Here is a 14,014-nt window from a genome sequence, read left to right as displayed (position 1 = left end):
TTGCTCTTGTCCAAACATGTACAGTATGTGAACACAACCACACGGTCTATATGTACCTGCTGTCAAAGAGTAACATAATCTCCTATAGAGTTAACCCTAACCCTCACCAAAATATTTACATCTTTAAAGCACTTACTTAGGAAAGCTTCAGTGCAAGTGACTCAGTGATTGTCTTCCACCGGGCTCCTTTCTTTTCATACGCAAAACAACATGAGAATTATTCCGCTCATGTTTCTTAGCAGAAATTAAACCCGCTAGACGCATATTGAAAAAATTGTCACTAAAAGGGCCGGAAAAGTAGCTAAACATAAATCGCTAAGTTGACAACACTGATTTTTGCTCTTGTAAACTAACTCGACTCCGTTTGCCGTTGTCTTGTCAGTAGGGACGCGCTTCGAACGACGGTAGGTCTACTTAAAATAAAAAAAAACAAATACATAAAAAAAATTGTCCTGATAAACTCAAATTTACTTTTAAAATCGTCCCTATCTGCGAAGCTATGGACACATGGCGTACATAAGCCGAGCTAACGCAAACGCTCGTCAGAGGAGCTAAGGGATAATGCGGAGAGCACAGGATGGCGGCAGGTGAGGTTAAAGCGGAATAAGGGGGGGGGGGTTCGCCTGTGGTCAACGCAGCTAATCACCCCCTGCGCCAGATAAAGAATGTGGCCATCTACAACACACACACAAGCGTGTGTATATTTATAAATGTATAGTACATATGGGGGAGGCAGCGGAGTGCACACAATGTCCTCTCACAGGGAGGACACCAAGTCACTTTGCTCGAAATGAGCGTGGCCTATAGCACAGACAGACAACCAACGCCGGGTCCGCCATGACACGCCAGATGGCCGGACAAATCTTCCACCCACGCTCGTGTGAGGTCCTTTGTTTTTCTTCAAGTGACGACCCGCTCCGTTTTGTCAATCACCGCACTATCAAAAAATACAAATAAAAAGTGGGACAATTAAGCCTTTCAAAGGCGAGCGGCTGAAAAGTTTTTTGTGCGAGATTAGCACGTGATATCAAATGAAACACTAAGGCTATCGCTACAAGAAAACTGGACGCTTACGAAGAGTTAACGAGCTCAATTTCGCATTTGCTATTTGCTAACGAATCAACCTGGACCTCAGTTCACGAACACCCCTGTTTACGAACTAAATTACGTACTACGCTTCAGTTGGTGTGAAGTCACAGCATACGCGCGAAAACACGGGCAGGTGGTCCAGTAGCTTGAATCCTATTCACAGATTTTTTTTTATCCCCAAATACCCTATTCCCCCCCATCACCCGCTTATTCGCGGATTTTCGCTACTCACAGTCAGGCTCAACACCTATACCCTGTGAATATCCACTGTAATTCTAAATGGGGGGGGGGGGGGGGGGGGGGGGGGGTAGGAATGATTTGGTTCACGAACAGAAACTCTGAACGAACTTTGTGAGCTGAGGTTCCACTGTCGCTCCTCTCAGTTCACAGCCATGTTAGTTTGAGCTGTGCAAGTTAGCGGGAACACACTTTAAATTACAAAAGCCGCTGAAATAAAAAAAGAAAAAACGATTAAAAATAATAGCACCCTGACAAACTGCAATTAATCAATAAAATCCATTAATTGCCCAGCCCTACAAACTCGCTTAATTTGGTAGCCCTTGTGAGTCAACACTGTGACGAGGAAGTAAAGCAGCATTTGGGGCATGTTGGTGGTGAAAGAACTCCTAAAAGTGGCGCTAAAGCATCTGTCAGGTATGCTAGCTGTGTGTGTGGGGAGGGGGGGGGGGGGTAGTAAAGTCCGGCGTCGGTGAGGGTGCAGCTTCACAGCGATCAGGTTTCATGCTGTGTGGAGGGGAAACATTAGCCGTGCTGTACACAGTCAACAGCCCCGCTATAGAAAAGGCGTGCGCACGTTTAATTAAGCGTTCAGTTCGCGCAGCACCTTGGCGCCGTTATGACAACAACAAATATGAGCAGCTGCCAGATCAGCAAATCTCTCCACTCTGGTGGCACGTCAGCGGCGAGCTCGGCGTTGAGTTGGCGACGCCAAGTGTACCCCGGAGATGTTAGCAGGTGGAGATGAAAGATGGCGCTGCTATCTGGCTGGCGTACGTTGCGTGTTAATTATTGTCAAAATGAGCCACATTACTCCGAAGTGCAACTTTAGGCTCTAAAAGGCTTAATTAGCAAAGGAATTGTTGTGCGGCTGCGGCTGCGGCTCTGCGGGCAAAATTGGGATTTAATTATCTCTGTTATTTTTCTCCCCCCTCTCTGGGGGGAAAAGTGGCAGCAAGGCAAGACGCATTATTTGGATTATTTGCTTGTTTCACACATGGAGCTTCGCAAATTCCCCTTTCAGCCGACAATGGAGCGTGACGCCACACAAGCGCCGACGCGTGGAATTAGCGTGCTTTGCTTTTCTTCCTAACGGATGATTGGGGGGAAAGCCATCTGCATTATTACCTTGGTTATCTGTCCTGATGGCTGCGCATAATTGCGGCGGCGACAAATTATTTGAGCCATAAAAGGAGTCGCATGTTCAAAAGTGGGCCGCGCAGACAACCTTTTATGTTGTTCAATCACAGTAATCACAGTAGCTTCTCTCTGGTTTTGCATCCATAGGCTGAAGGATTGATGAGCTGACGGCTACACAACCTTGCGGTAAATACTACAGTACTAGTGTACAGTAAATATCCAGTAGCCAGGCTACCTACAGGTTTAAAGAAGCCAAATGAAAGACTGCTTCCATCAAGAATCCGGGGCGTGACGTGCAAATACAAGCCCTACCTTGTCTGTACTCAACAAATAAACTATTTTGATTGTCTGCTGGTTGGACTATTGGACAACGTTGTAGCATTTTAAAGACCTCTGAACAGCAGATTTAAGGATTTAGTGGGGTTTTTTTTTGTTGTTGTTGTTTTTTTAAAGGCAAGAATAATAGAAAATCTAATTTAAGACATCTATAAGGATCTTGGGACACCCTGGCACACTTGGTGGAAAGTGAACGGCGTGAGTTTGCCCAGTTTTCTGAGGTTTGAGCTTCAATGCGCAGTTAATACTCGTCACAAAAGTTGCCATCGCTTTACAACATAAAAAAAATATGATTTGCACATAATTCCACAAAATAAACATTCCTACACATGTACGTGCAGAGGTCCCCCCCCCCCCCCGGTAAAGTGGAGGATCTCAATTGTCGCTGTCAGCTGCATTTAAAAGATAATTGAACGGCGAAGTGGTCTAAAGCCTCTGAGGGCCTAAAGGAGCTCCAGAAAAGGTCATCTATGACATCACAGACTGAAAATATGAAGACTCAGTATGCACATATATAATTTAAGCATATCATTGCCAATGGGTTACCCACATACAACCATTAATTCCACTGTCATCATTGAAGGCCTCAGGATGGGCGGAGGGTGCGGGCAAGGCAGAGCCTCAAATTGTTGTTCCCACTTGAAAATCTGCCCACATGAAGGGAATTCCTCGCTTTGCCACGACGCCAAGTGTTTATTACGTGACAAATTTACGACCCTGGGAACCGCTCGAGCGGAACTCCACTTCCAGCTCTTCACCGAGAGCGCCACTTCGCCCGCCTGCAGCGGTGGCAGCGCACCTGCCGCTCTCGCCCACGCCGCAGCTCGGCGGCCGTTTTGTTGGAGCATGCCTGCCAGCTGAGGAGCAGCGGCAAACATATGTGCGTCAACAACGACAGAACGAGCGTGTATCTTCCATGCCGGCAGAACGCTCTGACTGATAACCTCGTCTCGCGCGCCATTACGGCGTGCTTATCAGCCGGCGCCCCTGAACGCAACCACAGCAGCTCCACGCCGCAGGTTGACCTCAATTTCCATCACAATCAAGGAGAAACACAGCAGAGAGCTTAACGAACTGGAACTTTCTTTTTTATGGTAATACTTAAGCTTCACGCAGCATCAACAAAAAGGGGAATTGGCATAACTGGTAAAGTCTACCTTCACCAGAGAACAAACCATTAATGAAAATACATCAAGGTCAAGCCTAAAACAAAGTAGTATAGTTCTGTGGGACCATCACACACGATGTTTGGTCAAGACCGAATTATACGGGTTTCGTGTTTTATGGAGAGCCATCAAACGTTTTTAGCAGGAGCCCTGAGATGACCAAAATGAACTTCAACCAGCCACTTCAAACAAAAGTGGCAGAATCCCTGTGTCTTTTTGGCCATGGCTTCTTGAGACTTTTTGGCGCGTCTGACTTATGACAGACACGCCTACAAAGTTTCACAGCGCTTCGGGAAACTGGATTGGAGTTTTTCAATTTTTATGTTGCTAAATGAAAATGAATTCAGAGGCTGAATTTTCCAAAAATGAGTAGGTCCCCAGGAAATGACCAATCCAAGAACTGCTAAGGCTGCCTCGAAGCAACATGGCTGACTTCCTGTGTCTTTTTGGGGCTGGCTTCTTGATGGTTCTACTTATGATAGACATGCTACGCCATTTCATGGTGCCAAGTGAAACCAGCTGCGGGGGCTGACGTTTCAAAGCATTGCGGTTGGTACGGCTCATCGAGAGGATGCGGCGAACGATAAAATCGGTCAGTTAACTTGATCAGGTTGTGGATGTCAACGGGGCGCACGCAAATGTAGCGTGCTAGCAAACATGCGCTCGCCTGTACACAGAGGAGGCAAAAGAACTCACACTCTTTACTTAAGTAAAAGTAGATGGTTTAAAAAAAAATGTAAAAAGTACGTAGCCTAGATATCTGCTTTGAAATGTTTTGCGAGTGAAGGTGAAAAATTGTCCAAAGTACATTTAGGCCTACCTGAAAAATCTACTTAAGTACAGTAACAAAGTACTTTGTTACTCCCCACTACACTACTGCCTATAGTGCCCCGTTGATCTGTTAGTCCAGATGCGACGCGCACCCGTGATGATCACATGACATTTCTCTGTTGGCCTCATTCGCCGGCAATAAATGGATCCTATGAAGTCGCCCACAAGGCAGCAAGCATATGGGTGCTGTAATGTAATTAGGCGGGGGCAAACACACACAACTTCACACAGGCAATGTGGGGAAAACGCTCAGGGCCTGCCTGCCTGCCTGCCTGCCCGCTCCTATGGGCAGAGCAGCAGTCAAGTCGGGTCACAATGGCTGCAAAGAAGCAAGTTCATAAGTCATATGCAGGATGGCATTGTTTGGCACAACTTCCACACAAAACAGCTAACAAGTGGTGTATAACGTGTAATAACGTTTTTTATAGCCACACCCTTGTTTCTGCACTTTATGATCATTTGGATTTAACATAATGAGATTGCATGCACTGTTTTCAGCAAAAATGTAAAAAAAAATTTAAAAACAGATAAGCCCCCCCCCCCCCCCCAAAAAAAAAAAAAATCTGTTGAAATGCAAACTTGCTAATACCGAACCATAAATATGCAGGGGGTCACTATGCTTTTTTACGTTTCTTCATTGTTCTCGTGACAATTTGGACTAAGACCATATGTAGACATCGCATTAAGGTTAATTAGTGCTTTATTCTTGCATGTAAAATGTGCCCAAAAAAAGTGCAAGAAGAGTTCAGAGCGCTGCCAAGTTTGAAACACTTATCACCTGAGCAAAATCGCCAATGACGTTATTGTGCGCGGGCGACAAGCCAGGCTGATGTGAACCACTACGCTGCCAATGGTCCACTAGCGAGGATCTTCAGAGGAAAAAGAAGGCAAATGTGCAAACTCCTTCCGGGAAATGTCATCATAAGCGCTACCAAATTGATTTCTAATTCAACTGACACGCAAGCTTCACACGCCATGAAATGAAATGAGGTCGACTGTGGCAGCTAAAGTATGTGAACCACTACACTGCCAACCAAAGATCTTCAGGAATGTATGGTGAATTTTGTTACATCTCGGCATGTCCTTGAAGTAAATGCATTTTGTTTTGTTTTGACTTCTACAAACTGATGTGTAATTCAACTGACATGCATTCGGAATGTCGCGCATGCCAAGAGCGTCTCAGTGTGCTCGACGTCGTCGTGACAAAAACAGACGGCGGATTGAGCGCCGAGTCCGACGGGTGGGAAGAGTCGGGAGACCCCGTGTCGCCTCTCCTCGACACCTCTGACATCATTACACAGCCGACCAGAGCGAGAAGTCAAGGTTATAGATCGCTCAATGTTTCGGAACGCTGCAGCGCTGTGACAATTCGGACTAAGACTGGACTGGTGTAAGAAAGAGAAGGGGGGGGGGAAGCCAGGAAGAAAGGCACATAGAGGGAAAGAGGGGGAAAAAAAGCAAGAGGCCCTGCTGGGGTGCTGGCTGCTGGGAAAGAGCGAGGAAGGTCAGGCCGGGCCCCTGAAGGAGGCCCGGGCGGGAGGAGAGAGGATGCAGGTCAGGTCACGCGGGGTCCCTCAATGTCGTCGTCGTCTTCTTTTCCTGTCAGCTTGTCCCTCTAGGGGTCGCCACAGCGCGTCATCCTTTTCCATCTCCTGCGTCCTCCTCCTCTCGAACACCGACTGTCCTCATGTCTTCCCGCACGACATCCATCAACCTTCTCTTTGGTCTTCCTCTCGCTCTCTTGCCTGGCAGCTCCATCCTCATCATCCTTCTACCAATATACTCACTCTCCCCCCCCTCTGAACGTCTCCGAACCATCCAGGTCCGCTCTCTGTAACTTCGTCTCCAAAACATCTAACCTTGGCCGCCCCTCTGACGAGCTCGACGTACCGACGGCAAACCGGCAACAGAAGTTTCCAGGATAATAAACAACTCAGCGGGAGAACGTGTTAACCTTGTGGCTAATGATCGACTGCTAGTTGCTGATGAGCATTTGCGGCCTTTGCGCACATGCTGAAACATTTATACGTGGGCCTGCCTGTCATGCAAACATTTCGTCTCCACTTCAAGCGCATGCAGATGAGCTCCGAAAAGGGGTGTGTGGTGTGGGCGCATGCGCACTGCAAGGCACACGGTGCGTTTATTTATTTATTTTTTTCTCTCCCTTCTCTCGATGTGCTCGGTGGGGCTCCGTAGTACAGCTGACCACACCGGAGGAATGTCGAGTCGGCCGACACGCCGACACGCGGCCGGATGATGAGCCGCTAATGCAGGCGGCACGGCGGATAAGACGGATCAAGCGAGCGCCAAGCGTCGCGCAGTCCCGATTATGCTGACACGCGAGTCGATTGCGGGCAGGCCCCTCTCCCGTCCACGCAAAGCAGAACAAAGTGTAACATTTCCTCACGGCGCTTCGCCACGCCAAAGTGATCCTTATCGATCTGCGTGTGCGCAAACGCGTCAATCATGTGCACACGCACGCGGAAAGCGCCAATAGGGGCACAAGAGGAGGAGGGAGGTGGGATCCACTCATCTGTCAAAGCCACTCGCTCACGCGCGCGCACGCACGCGCACGGCGCCACTTACCGCGCGTTGCGTGGACGCCGGCCGGGGGCGCTCCTCCGCTCCCTCCGGCGGACGCTGTGCGCGCTGGGGGCCAAGTCGTCGTGCGTGCTCGCGGGGCTCCTGCGTGGCTCGCCTCCGCCACGTCCAAGTGTCGGTGTAGGCTGCGTGCGCGCGCGCACCCGCCCGCCCCCCAGCACGGCGCTGTCCGGTCCGCGTCCACGCGGCTTGGGAAAGGAGGGGAGGGGGGTGAGGAAAGAGAGGGTGGGGGAGGAGGGGGGGAAGAGAGAGAGAAAAAAAAAAAAAAAAAAAAAAAAAAAAAAAAAGCGAGCTACTGTACTTTGCTGCTTTTCCGGCTTCTTGGCCACTTTGCTCGCTGGCTTGCCTGCGACGCCAGTGAGAGCACAGCGAGGCACCGACAGCTTCGTGTTGGCGCTGGCTGGCTTGCTCCGCCCTCCTGCATGTGCGCGTGCTGTTCAGACCATCTAGCGCCCTCTACAGGAGCCTCGGGACTTGAACGTCCCGTGCCATCACAATCCACAGTTTTCTGCATATATAGGTCACAACACGAGTCTGTGACCTGGTTTGATTGCGGTTTGTCGATTGCATGCAATAGTCGACGTAGGGCGAAAGGCAAGAAAATGAGCTTATCGGTTTCAGGTGTCGTCGTGACTTAGGTGCATGAATTATATTATAAGTACCCACCCACTCGACCCAACTTTGGAAAATGGCTGAACGACACTTGCGTGAACGGTCAATGTAGCTTTTGCAGCTAGTTAACCCTGTTGTAACCTTTCGGTTACTTAACAGCTGCTTAAAACATAGCGGCCGAAATATATAGCCGACTACCAATCAGAGCAACGCTGTTACCCATATTCAAATTAAGGAGAACAGCGATCCAATCAGAGCAAAATGTATTCATATATGGAATATGAATAAGCAATCCAGTCGTCTCATCTGGCAAGCATTTGGACCAACTAGAAGTTGTACACCGATCTGCCAATCACAGAGCCCAGACAACAACTGATTCACATTCACAACGATGTGCAATTTAGAGTCTTCAACTAAACTAACATGCATGTTTTGGGAATGTGGGAGGAAGATGGTATGCCCGCAGAAAACCCACCAAAGCACAATGAGACCACACCAACGGCATACAGTAAGGCCGGAGCAGAGATTTGAACCTATAACCCCGCTGTCAGGCAGACGTGCCAACCGCCACGAAGTTGATCCTGATCTGGGTTTTATTTCGAGCGGAAATGTTTTAACATCGTTCATCCTTGGTGGATGTCTTCGCTCTACTGAGCGGCGTTTTAGTTATTTCTGGACAGACCGCAATATTCATCGGCGCAACTCGCAGCAGATGAGCGCTTCCCGACTGCCGTGTCGCAGCACATTAGTATTCCACGAGATCAGGTGAGAGCACGGATGAGCCGCGTTTACATAAGCGGCCGTCAGCCCGCGGCCCGCACTCAGCCTGAGCCCGCTGTGAATGTCGATAATGCGGCAGGCACGAGGCGGGGAGCCTGCTGGTAATTGGCCACCTCGCCGGCGGGGGTTTTGCTCTCGCTTCTAAATCGGACACAACGGCCAGAAAAAAGAAGCAGAAACGCCATCATCCGTGTCTTCGGTCGTGACAACGTTGGTTTCGGGCTCAAACGTGGGTCTCGGGTACAAAGACGCCTTGTTGCCCACGTGGCTGATTCCCGCAGCGGGCTTTCCAGTGAGCATGTGATTCAACACAAGCAGCGCTGAAACAAACATGTAGTTCATCTTTGCAGCTCGAGGGAGCAGAAGTCTTCTCACTGTGCGTCATTCATCCGTTCGGATCCCGCCGCACGGCGTGAACGTGGCCGCGAGGGGACGCTTCCGACGGAAAAGGACATCTGGCCCGGGGGACGGTCGGATGAGTCGACGGGATGGCCAGATGGAAAATAACCGCGCTATGTAAATCTCGCTAGGATGCAGAGAAATATGGACACGGGGTTTAGATCCAGTCAGGTCGTTTGTGGCGCAGCTGTCGGCAAAACGGTTCGATGCGCGTGGATTTGTCGGACGATTTGCATTTAAATGTGCTTTCCTTGGTTAAGATTCTGTTCATTATTACACTTGTATTGTTACGATGGGTAGGCTGCACTTTCTGGTAAGAATCCACATAATAATGTGAAACAATTAGTTTTTAGAGTACACCTGCATGCGTGAGATGTTCCTCCATTGGCATTTTGTAGATGACTGACAATCAATCAGCAGCCATCTCAAAGTCATTCATTCATGCCTGTGTTAACTCGAGGGGCCACATTTTAGATAGATGACACTCATTTGCTGCCGCTTCACAATGAATAGTTATGTTGTGTCTCAGCGACTATGTAAACTAAAGTGGCGGGACAAAGCCACACGTTAGCTTTGATTACTTGTCCAAACAAGACTACTTTGTATTAAGTCATCCAATAGGAATACTTGGAATACACATTGAAAATCGGAATAAAACCTTCCTTTAAGGGGTTTACATGATTCGATGACACAAGATTAGCTCGAAGTCTTTGGCTTTTAGTGTCGTCATTATTTTGCTAATGGTTTTTACTGTGGATTTCCTTACTGTGATGCTAATAATTTTGTATTGTGGGTCACTTTGAAACCACCTCTCTGGAAAAACAGTTGGTATTAAAATATCTTTTTGGAATTGCCTCTTGAACATGTCAGCAGCCTGCTGCTGATGTTAGCGCGCGGTCTGACAAACACACCAAACTGCATTTTTGGAAAACAACATTGGGAATGCTGCTTTTTAAGGTATTTTGTGATGTTAGCATTGGATGCAGCCAGAATAGTTTTATTTTTCATCATCGTGGCAATTAAATTACATTTTTAACCATTCATGAGTTCAAATTGAATACGATTCTGCAGCAACATTGATTGTTGGCGTGAGGCCATTAGCGTCACCGCTGCTCCTGCAACTGAGCCGTTTCAATTCCAACAAGAAAAAGGAAATCTGAGCCGTCCGACCGTACTTGCGGCACATGCTCTCCCCTCGCAAAGCCGCAAAACCCCAAACCTTCGTGAATATGAACGCAGCAGCCGCAGTGTACGCAGGCCCAGTGTTAATGGGTCCAATTATTCTGAGTTTGTTTGGTTTTGCAGCATGAGCCCTCTGTTGTCCAGATGCAAACAAGTGAGAGGTAATCTGACAAATGGCTGATATCGGAGAGGCCGGGGGTCCTGAATAATGGATCCCTCCATTTACGGCTCGCCGGCGCAGCTTCCCAATCTCGCCTCGATTAAGATGATTTGGAACCAACATGTCTGGCATGTCAAGGGTTGGCGCGGTATCGAGCGACGGCAGAGATGCGAAACCTTATGCTCGCGGGATTAGCTGCAGGTGTAATTAGCTTTATTGTACTCAGCTAAAATGCTACATTAATTAGATCAACGTTTTCCAACCTTTATTGTGCCAAGGTACATCATAGTACCAAACAAAAATGTCCCCAAAAAAAAAAAAATATATATATATATATATATATATATATATATATACATATATATACACACACAAATATATACACACACACACACAGAAATACAGATGCTTGTAAAATCTGGACATGTTTAGTGGAAACAAAGCCATTATTCTGTTGCATAAACGGCAATAGTTGGATACACAGGGTAATTGTATCTTCTGCCATCTAGTAGAAGAATACTTACTTGTTCTGGCTGTCACTACACACCGCTGACATAGCTGAACAAATATTAGTATATAACAGTCAGACCTGATTAAAGAGGTGGTTTGCAGCGTTAAAACAGCTAGCAAGATTTCGGAAACACGGCCAAGTGCGCCGTCGTGATAGACACAGAAAGTATATCCAGCTTCAACAAAATAGCAGCGCAAGGAATATTAAGATAGCATTAGCACTGTAAACAAGCCAACATTTGCCCCAGCTGCTACATTGGTAGCATGACGTGTAAATAGACTGTGACTATAACACTAAATGTTATCAGGTAGAATTTTTCCCCCCCCCAGAAAGTACAATCAATCAATCAATTAAAAATTTAAAAAAGAGGTGATAAACGTACCTGTCGAGCAGCTGCATCACTCGGGTCCCTTCGCTTTACTTCTGCTCTGTTCTCTTCTGAAGTGCAAACTCCTCGAAGTGACTTGATGATCTCTCAAGTCACACTAATGCGCCGTGCCACCACAGTTGTTGGGAAACACTAACTTAGAATCATGGTGACGTTTTCAGTCTCTTCTGTGTTGACTTGCCAATACCGCAAAAGAACCTTGGGCCCCATTCAATGACAGTTCTTACTAACACATCTGCTAATTTACCGTTAAAGAAGATTCTGGCATGCAAATAAGTCCTATAAACTGTGCACCTGCCGTCCATCTTTAACTGTGCTGCTCCATATACTTGGGAACTCTCAACACTGCCATGCACTCTTGTGTCCTGAAGTGGGCAACAGGGGGTTGCTTGGCATATGCTCATCAGGAGCAGCTGGTCCTTACGAACAAGTTTGCACGTTCAAAAAAATCCCAATGATTCGGATTTAAGAAGACTTAGGAGAGGCCTTGGCGATGATTTAAAGGAAGAGGACAATGATGGTTGGCTTTCTTCCAGATGAAAACTCAGTGTCGATGATAAGGCTGATTCGGACCAGTTCATCTTTCTGTCACGCTCGGGTCCTATTGTGCCCGGGCTCATCATCCCAGCAGGGCATTTGTATTTTGGGCTCATTTCCATCAGATCCATTTCCCCTCGTCAAAAGGAGAGACACTTTGACGTCTCAAATCTTATTAGAGGCACTGCTCAGTGGCCCTGCAGACTGATTTGCCCTGCGTTGGGAACGGGGGGGGGGGGGGGGGGGGGGGGGGGGGGGGGATGATGAGGGCCTCAAATCTCTGATGATGAGTGCGCAAAGTCTGAAGTCTCCGGGAGTGACGGGCTGCAACACATTATCAACACTCAGGAGCAATGTGAATCACAACGGCGTTGTAGTGCGCTCGGCTTCTCATCCATCAACGATCCGTGCGGGGAAAATGTGCGGCGGATAATGGCGGCCTCAATTTGGCCCTAGCCATCTAGCCGCGTATGGATAAATGTGCAAGAGCCGCCATTTGTCTTGAGCGAAGAAGACACTTTCGTGAGCACCCTCCTGGGTCGGCAGTAGCTCAGCCACATATAGTTCGGATCACAACACAGCGGGAAAAGGTCGGCACAATGTCTGCATTGAGTTGTTGTGACCGACCAACCAGCATGCCACTTCGTTCTTTGTGTTCAGACTCAACAGATCGCACCGGGTCCGGCGGCTTGGCTGCATCCCGGCCAATCATGTCGCGCGCGGCCTCCAATGGGGCTTCCGCTGTGTTTGCCGTACATGTGCTGTTGGTTACCTCGGTGACAGGGTTTTCTGTGAAGAGAGGGGCAGTCAAAAATTGAAAAGAGGACTTCAGGAAGGACGAAGACAAGCCTGCGAGTTGGAATTTTCATTTCATTTTACTGTCAAAATGTGACCCAAACACAGATGCTTACAAAACATTTGCAAGCTTGATAGCAAAGGTGTTCGTTACATTTAACTTTTTGTACATAAAGGTCCCATTTCATCAGCTTTTTTATAAATTTTTTATCATCTTTAATGTATTTTTATCGGGTTTGCATTATACATTTTTTCAAGCGATTCTAGTTGAACTTTTCCACCTGGCATTTGAGACGGTCGGTTTTCTAATTATTATGCGACGTAAATGAGCTTTGCTCTGATTGGATCGTTCATCTTCCCAAATTTAATTATGGAAAACAGCTCGACTCTGATTGGCGTGTATCACGGCGTCTGCTAGCATACGCCAGAAGGTTGGGGCGGCCAAGCATTCATATCAACATCGCATTTAGCACCCCAAAATTATGTTCAATCGGTAATTTAATATGCTTTAAAAAAAAAAAAAATTTAATTGCAAATTTATTTGGTGGTCATTGATTTTAATGGTAGATGATGTGATGGCAATCAGTGCGTTAAAGTCTCCAAGCCATGTACTTCAAAGCCCCTGAGCACACAAAAAGCCTTTAATATGTCACAAAATCAAACACCTCCTTAACATCATCCAAAACTCTTTTTAAAGCGCTCAAGCCTGATAAAAATAGTACGAACACGGCGCCGTGATGGCAGGTGTCCGCCGTGACAGCCAGCAGCGCACATCAAAGTCCGCCTGTGCCACACAACGCCACCTACAGAAACGCCTGTGTCACGTCATCCATCGGAAGTCTTTTCAAACATCCGAGAGGCATTTGTGATGCAATCAACAGAAAATTGAGCTGACGAAATCCATTTATATATGCGGAGATGAATCTGCAAGCACTTACCTCGTGGGAAGACGAGGCTGCGTTGTTTCCTCAAAAGGTCATTCCATCGATTGAATTTTATAAAAAAATAAAAGCCTATTAAAATGTTTCACTATAATTATTTTCACTTGTTATTGTCTAAAACGAAAGCTAGACTTTCAATATCGGCAAAAATTGCACCCCAGAATACATGGTCGTTCAATGAGGAAATGTCTCCTCGGGTTCTGCACTTGACGTGATGCTTGACCGGCTGATGTGTGCAAAACGCGGGCGGGCCAAAATCTGGCTAAAAATCTAATATTCCATCACAACATGATCTTAAAATTACTACAG

At 47.3% G+C, this 14,014-nt stretch overlaps 1 protein-coding gene across 4 annotated transcripts in view; it reads right to left on the bottom strand.

Moving 5' to 3' along the window:
- thrab (thyroid hormone receptor alpha b) overlaps nt 1–14,014 on the bottom strand; it is a 98,848-nt gene that overhangs the window by 75,041 nt on the left and 9,793 nt on the right. For 3 of the 4 annotated variants that reach the window (XM_061755423.1, XM_061755422.1, XM_061755427.1), the window contains exon 1: nt 7,386–7,647. The exons of the other annotated variant lie outside the window; for it this stretch is intronic. The gene's annotated coding sequence lies outside the window, so the exon portion shown is untranslated. Of the gene's footprint in view, nt 1–7,385; nt 7,648–14,014 lie in introns of those variants that run through there. 4 annotated transcript variants of the gene reach the window in all.

This window comes from Phyllopteryx taeniolatus, chromosome 19 (genome assembly GCF_024500385.1).
Source record: "Phyllopteryx taeniolatus isolate TA_2022b chromosome 19, UOR_Ptae_1.2, whole genome shotgun sequence".
In the NCBI taxonomy this organism is placed as follows: domain Eukaryota; kingdom Metazoa; phylum Chordata; class Actinopteri; order Syngnathiformes; family Syngnathidae; genus Phyllopteryx; species Phyllopteryx taeniolatus.
This window is presented reverse-complemented; position numbering and strand designations above follow the sequence as displayed.